This window comes from Pseudorca crassidens, chromosome 9 (genome assembly GCF_039906515.1).
Source record: "Pseudorca crassidens isolate mPseCra1 chromosome 9, mPseCra1.hap1, whole genome shotgun sequence".
Taxonomy (NCBI): domain Eukaryota; kingdom Metazoa; phylum Chordata; class Mammalia; order Artiodactyla; family Delphinidae; genus Pseudorca; species Pseudorca crassidens.
The window spans coordinates 46,593,855-46,601,272 of NC_090304.1; positions in this window are offsets into that span (position 1 = coordinate 46,593,855).

A 7,418-nucleotide genomic window follows, 5' to 3' on the forward strand; every position below is an offset into this window, starting at 1 on the left:
AAATCAGAAAGCAGAGACGTACTAGTCTGTGTGTTATAGCTTGGACTCCTCTGTTAGCCGCTACTTCTTCCTTCCATTATCAGTGCATCCTAAGCTATGCTACTATATTATTTTATGCTTGCTTGTCTGGTCAGTGACCTACTGGCAGCTGTTTCTCACATAGTGTCAAGCATGTGGGCATTGTGACATCTATTTTCTCAGAGACCTTTTTATTCAAGGGTTGTGGTATGTTTCAGAAGACTGGGGCTGCCAGATGCCTGACCAGAATGGAGAAAAAGCTGGGTCTTTACCTGCTTTTAGGTAGTGACTTGTCCCAAGGTTCTAGCAGCCTGATGACTACAAGCCCTGTTCTTTCTTTTCAGCACCTTTATCACACTCTTTCCTGGACCTATGCCCCTAACCAGCAAAGCCCAGCCACCAAAATCAGAGAGGGGAATTCAATCCTGGCATTGTTTTTACTGGAGGCAGAGTAGCCTTCCAGTGTGTAACTAATACAGAAAACCTAACTCTTCAGGGGACCCACATACTCCAATGCTGACGTACTCAAACCCTTGAACGGGAGAAATAAGCTGGGGAGATGGGGTGTGGCTGATCTAGTAGAGATACTTGTGTTTGCCAGAGGAGAGACTTCGAGGACAAAGGGAGTGGAGACATATTAATCTCCTGTGCTGTGAGCCTGGATAACGGGAATTTAACTTTGCTTTCATCATTTGGCAAACTAATATGAGATATCTTGGGATTCTGTTGTGAAATTCTGAACTCCTTGGATATACTGGATGCCCTTGTACTTGGGGGCTGCTATAGTGGTTCTCATCTTACTTATTTTGAAAATGGGTAAGGACATGAGAATTTCATTGTTTCTGGGCTGCCCATATGAAGAGTCAACTACTCTGTTTTGAAGGTTCTACAGAAACTATCCCCCACGTGTCTGAGTTCATAACAGTTTCTCTGTGGTAGATAGGAACCGGTTGGAGAATAGAAAGTACATTAAAGTGAATAGATTTCATAAAGATCAGTTCAGTCACAGGGCTGTATGAAGGGGGTCTGTCCTAAGGTCTGAGGAAGGGTAGCCAGAGAGGAGAATCCAACTGGTATGCCCCATGGAGAGTAGAATTTCAGATATAAAGGCTCAGTATCAGCAGGTAAGGGCTAGGAGGAAGGCCAGGACTTGAAAAGAGTGACAATTAAAGGGAAGGGAAAATGGGTGGGAAGCTCAGCATCAGCCTATGTTGATAATCAAATAAGGGGCACGAATACTGAAGTAGACCTAAATTAACAAACCATACTGTATAACTCATATTTGACTTATACATCTCATAATAATTTTAATTTGCTCTGTTTCATGGTGGTAAAATACACATCACCAAAGACTCCATTAGCCACTAAAAACAAGATGATTACTCGAAAGACTATAAAGTAAATTAGACCTGAGATCCTCACCCCTTAGTCATTCATTTGTTAATTTGTTTATCCCCTGGAGAAACTGAACTAGTTGGAGCCACCAGGAACAACTGGCAGCTGAGAGGAGGCATCCTACTGAAAATGGGGACTTAAGGTTCAGCATTCTGAAGCATCAGATACCTCTTAAGCTGACTTGGATCCCAGAACCCTGAAATGTGGCTGTTCTCTTAGGACAGTGCTTTCACTGCAGCTCTCTCAAGGTGGTTTTTTCTCCCACAGTTCTATTACTGGTCCTAGAGATGGGGTAGATGGTCTCCTTGCTTCTTATTACTTCTTGCAGACATTTCTCCCTCTGCTTTCCCTTAAAACCCCCCAGCTTTGAGCCTCATGCCATCAAATTATATCAATCCTGTCCCTTCATTGTTGCTATCATCTACAAAATCTACAAGCCCCTGGGTCATTCCGCCTCAGTTTTCAATAAGTTTAGCTCTTGGCTCATTTCACTCCCCACAACACTACTCCAGATTTAATTCTTCGTAATTTAATTACATAAATGGATGATCCTTTCAACTCCCTGACATATTGGTTCCTTGAATAAACAGTCTTCCACTGATTTTATCCTTTACCTTTCCCTGCCATTTACTCCAATGGTCATACCTTAGATCTTGTTATTACCAAAACCTATAACCGTTTCATGATCTCAGGCTCATGTATCTGACTGTCTGACCACCAGCTCTCTCTTCCAGATATCTGCTAGCAACTTGATTGCAACACTCCCTTGATTATCACCTTTCATTGTCCCTAACCTGAGTTTCTCTCCTCTCTTCATAAGCAACTTAAATCCCTGGGTCAATGGATATAATGATTCACTTGCATATACTTTTAACTCAGTTTACCTTCTCTTTTTGTCACACTCACTTTGCAAAACCACAATTCCAGTCAGAGCCAGCTCTTTGCCTACCCCTATGCAGCAACCATGCTGACTGGTCTCATTTTAAACTCATGTCCATAACTCCCAGGCCCTTAACACTGCCCAACAATCATATTTCCCTAGTCATTCACCTTTTTATTCTAGATCAGGGGTCTGCAATCTTTTTCTGCAAAGGGCCGGATAGTAAGTATTTTAGGCTTTTCAGGTCATACAGTCTCTTTCACGACTACTATACTCTGCCATTGTAACAAAAAAGTAGCCAAAGGCAATATATAAGCATTGCCTTACATATTGCCATACAACTCATAAAATTTGAATTTTATGTAATTTTTATGTGTCGCAATTTAGTATTCATCTTCAGGTTTTTTTCCCCAACCATTTAAAAGTATAAAAATTATCGTTACCTAGCAGACTGTACAAAAACAGGATTTGGCCACAGGCTCTAGTTTGCTGGGCTGTGTTCCTAAGTTATTTCACACCTTCTCTTTTCTTCTCAAGTCTCTAATACTGCCTTCTAATACTGCCAGATGATGGCCTTGCTTTCTACTTCATTCATGAAATAATCAGAACATTCACCACTCCTACCACATCTAACCTCTTACCAGCATCTCTATGCATGAATTCAGCTTTCCCTTCTGTTGCTGTGTTACCATAGCACAAAACCAAAATATTGTATAACTTACTGTGTTTATTGTCTCCCCGACTAGAATGTTAGTTTCAGGAGGGCAGAAAGTTTTATCTGTTTTACACCCTGCTGTATACCAAGTACCTAGAAGAGTGTTTAGCATGTAGTAAGTGCTCTACAAATGCTTGATTGAACATTGGCTACCAGACCAGCAGGTAGGAGTCTAGAGAATTTTTCTCTAGCGAAACTTACCTCTCCTTCCAAGAGAAAGAAACTATGCATCTTGGCAGTTGATCTTGAGTGCCCTAAGTGGTATTTTTTTCAAACTTCTTCGAGAAAACACCCACAATAAGAAATCCCCATTTTATGGACTTGACCCAGTACATAATATGTACATATGATGTATATGTGTGTATGTGTGTGTATGTGAAACCAAAGTTTCACAAAACAATTTCCTTTTTATGTGTGATATATTCTGACATAGTATTTTCTATTCTGTCTTTTGGGAAAAAAAGTTTGTAGCAAGTGATTAAATTGATTTCACAAACCACTAATGGGTTTGCAACCAGAAGTTTGAAAAATACCGCAGTGTGTTCTACTAATCACAAGCCCTGTCTATGTACACAGAGCTTCCAGTCAGTTTTCTAATGCCTAACTCTTACATGCGAATAGATAGCCAAGGATCTCCAGACATTTAAGGAAAGCTTCTGAGAATTCCCTGGCTGTCCAGTGGTTAGGACTCTGTGTTTTCACTGCCGTGGCCTGGGTTCAATCCCTGGTCGGGGAACTAAGATCCTGCAAGCTTCATGGTGTGGCCATAAAAAAAGCTTCTAACAGAAAAAAAAATACCAAAACACAGCCACGAAACAAAGACTGAAAAACTCATAACATTAGAAGTATCGTCAGAGAAATAAGATGCTGTATTCCCAGATGGAACAGATTGCTATTTAAAAGGGGGCAGGGCAGTCAAGAAAGTAGTAAATTTAAAACAGGATAACAGAAATGTGAAAATTCAAAAGAAGAGTTGGAAGATAGAAGCCTTTCAGAAAAACAAAAAGAGGTAGAAATGGGGAAGAAATGATAAAATTATTCAATTATTCTAGGGCAAAACCTGTGTAATGGGCTTAAGGAATAACTAGTCCAGAATGAAGGAGGATGATGAAGCCCTGGAGGGTTGTCTTCAATTTAAAAAAAAAATAACTAAACTGATAGGCTACCTGATGTGTTTGAAAGTATTGAGAGTTTGGGATAAATTAATTATAGATACTTGAATGCTAAGAAACATGGAAAAAGAGGCAATGGCTAACTTCGGTCAAAAAAAGGAAATGAAATCATATTATGCTAATTTATTCAACCGTGAATAAATATGTACACAGTTATAATAATGTAAGGAATAGTGATTTACCTAAGATGATATTAGATATATTGAGGGATGGAGGATGGAGAAATAATACATGTGTTTATGAGAGGACATTGGAGTGTAAGTACATAGCTTATTTCCTATAGCAAGAAGTAAGATAATAGCCCAGACTGAAAAATCAAGAACTAGAGTATAAGCATGCTATTAAGAAATAGGGAGAAAATCCCAGAAGAGATTTATCTTAAAAGAAAGAAGTTGTCTCTGGGGAGCAGAAATTCAGAATGTAGAGTGCTGGGGTAGGGTCAACTGTGAAGTACCATTTGATATCTTTAAATGCACTATACTGGGGACTTCCCTGGTGGTTCAGTGGTTAAGACTCCGTGCTTCCACTGCAGGGCGCACAGGTCTGATCCCTGGTCGGGGAAGTTCCGTGTGATGCGGCCAAAAAAAAAAAAAAAATACTATATTGGTGAAAATAAAGATGAATACAAGTAGTATAGTTTTTCATTTATTTGAAAATCTTAGCAGTCAGAATGGAGGAACTGTTTCCCTTAGGTATTGTAAGATATAAGACACTGGGAAACCAAGAATACTGATTTAGCACCCTTCTGAAAGAAACTTTAAAAATTCTCCCTGCTTTGGTACTAAACCTTGTGTTGCTTTGTTATTTTACAGTCTCCAGTAACTTGTCAGCTATTGCTGATACCAGCATCTCTAGGAACAGAAAGATGTAATTCTGGCCTCATACATTGTTGTTACCATGGTGGGAGCCAGCAAGTATACTTATGTGGCTTTACAAGTAGCAGGGGGCAGAAAATCTTACTAAAGGGGGCTTGAGTAGGAGTAGGAGGGAGCACCCTGGCAATGCACATGGTAAAGGAGAGGGCTCACATGAGACATTCCCAGGGTATGCTCAGAAGAACTTCTGTGTGTCCTGCTGTAACCACTGGAGACATGATCCAAGGAAACCATCATATTGATGCTGTGCATGACTCCATTTGTTCTCCTGGACTGCTGTGGCCTGGGAAAGTGCTGAGTAGATCAGAAAGGATGAGGTGGAGAAAGAAGACTGGGGCATCCAGAGAACTATTTGAGCTCTGAAGGGAAAAGGGGTGAGGGGACTGCAGACAGAGCTAGCAAAACCTCGGTCCCAGATACATAAATTGTCACTTCTGCTTCCTAACCTTCTGACTTCCACACTTAAATTTAGAGAAGAGTCTTCTTACTCTTCTGCCCATCCCCCACCAGGGAATTTTTTAGGCCTTACAAAGAAGTGAGAGGGCGCATACCTGGTAGGAAGGTGCACCTGGACTTATCACTCCTTAAGTGGAATAGAGTAAGGAAACGTAGTCACAGGGAAGCAGGGAAAAGAGTGGGTACTCACTAAGGCGAGTTTTGTCTGTAAACAGAACAACTCTGATGTGACCTGAAGGTCTAGGAAGACCCTAGGACAGAAAATCTCCCCTCTCCTGCCTACTGTGGTGCCCAGATCCCATCTGCACTTCTTTGGGCATCTCAGCATTGCCCTCTCATGATAATAAAGGAATAAAGTAGGGATTCAAGTAGGTACCTGATTCTTGGAGACTGACCAGAGGAGCCTCTCCCATTCCTTTTCCCTTTTCCAGGTCCCCACAAACATTTATTGGTTTTTACTCTGTCCCAGTCTCCAGGTACAAAGATAATGAACAAGGCCACTGCCCTCAAAGAGTTTGCAAAATTTTGATGGAGGTTGGGAGTATAGAGGCAGATATGAAAACATAATTTTATCCTAATGGGTTAAGTTTGGAAACAGATCTGCACAAATACAGATGGAAGTGCACCTAAGTCAGGGAAGGCTTTCTAGTTGAAGAGACTCCTGACCTAAGGGGAAAGTAAGAGTTATCTAGGCATGAGCAGGGCAGAACAAGAACTGACTCCTCCACTTCCACTGTGTCACCTGGAATTACATTCCTTGTTTAGTGACATATACCCCCCCAACCTCAAACCTTTGGCTCTAGCTGTGCCAGTTCAACTCTGTCACCCATCTCCTTACCCAGGCCTGAGTCTTCATTCAGACTCTAGCCAGGCAACTAACCATCTTATTACAGTCACTCTACTCAAGGCAGCAACAGCCTATATTCTAGAACAGCTATATCTAATATAAATATTAAATTTTCTAGTAGCTACATTTAAGAAGTAGAAAGAAACAAGTGAAATTATTTTAATAACATTTTATTTAACCTAATACATCCAAAATATTTCAACCTTAATATAAAAACATTATTGAGATACTTTGTTTTTCATATTGTCTTTGAAATTCAGTATATATATATATATATTTTTTTTTTTTTTTTGGCTGCACTGGGTCTTCGTTGCTGTGCGTAGGCTTTTCTCTAGCTGTAGCGGGCTACTCTTCGGTGCGCGGGCTTCTCATCACGGTAGCTTCTCTTGTTGCAGAGCATGGGCTCTAGGCACGTGGGCTTCAGTAGTTGTAGCACACGGGCTCAGTAGTTGTGGCTCGCGGGCTCTAGAGCGCAGGCTCAGTAGTTGTGGCACACGGGCTTAGTTGCTCCGTGCATGTGGGATCGTCCCGGACCAGGGCTCGAACCCGTGTCCCCTGCATTGGCAGGCAGACTCTCAACCACTGCGCCACCAGGGAAGCCCAAGATTCAGTATATTTTACACTTACAGCATATCTCAATTCAGTCACACTTCAAGTGCTCAATTGCCACATGTGGTTAGTGACTACAATATCTGACAGTGTAACTCTAAAATTCTGCCCAGACTGAGTGTACTTGGTGAGGCACTATTATATATTTCCTCTAGGTCTCTGTACCCTGAGTCAAAGCCCTGAGAACAATTTTGAAGAACAGGAAGGCCTGTGAGGTTTCAGCCAAAGAGTAATCACTCCCTTCAGATGCTAGACCTAGACAACTAACCCAAAACTGATCTCAAACTTGCTGATAAGACAGCTTTTAGCAATCACAAATCCACAAGTGCATCACAGTCAGACACATTTGACCCCTGGTGTCTCCAGATTGTCCTCTGGCGAGCAGGACACCCGCTAAGAAAACCTGATAATTAACTAACGTAACAGCATCTTCAGAAGGCAGCCTGGAGGG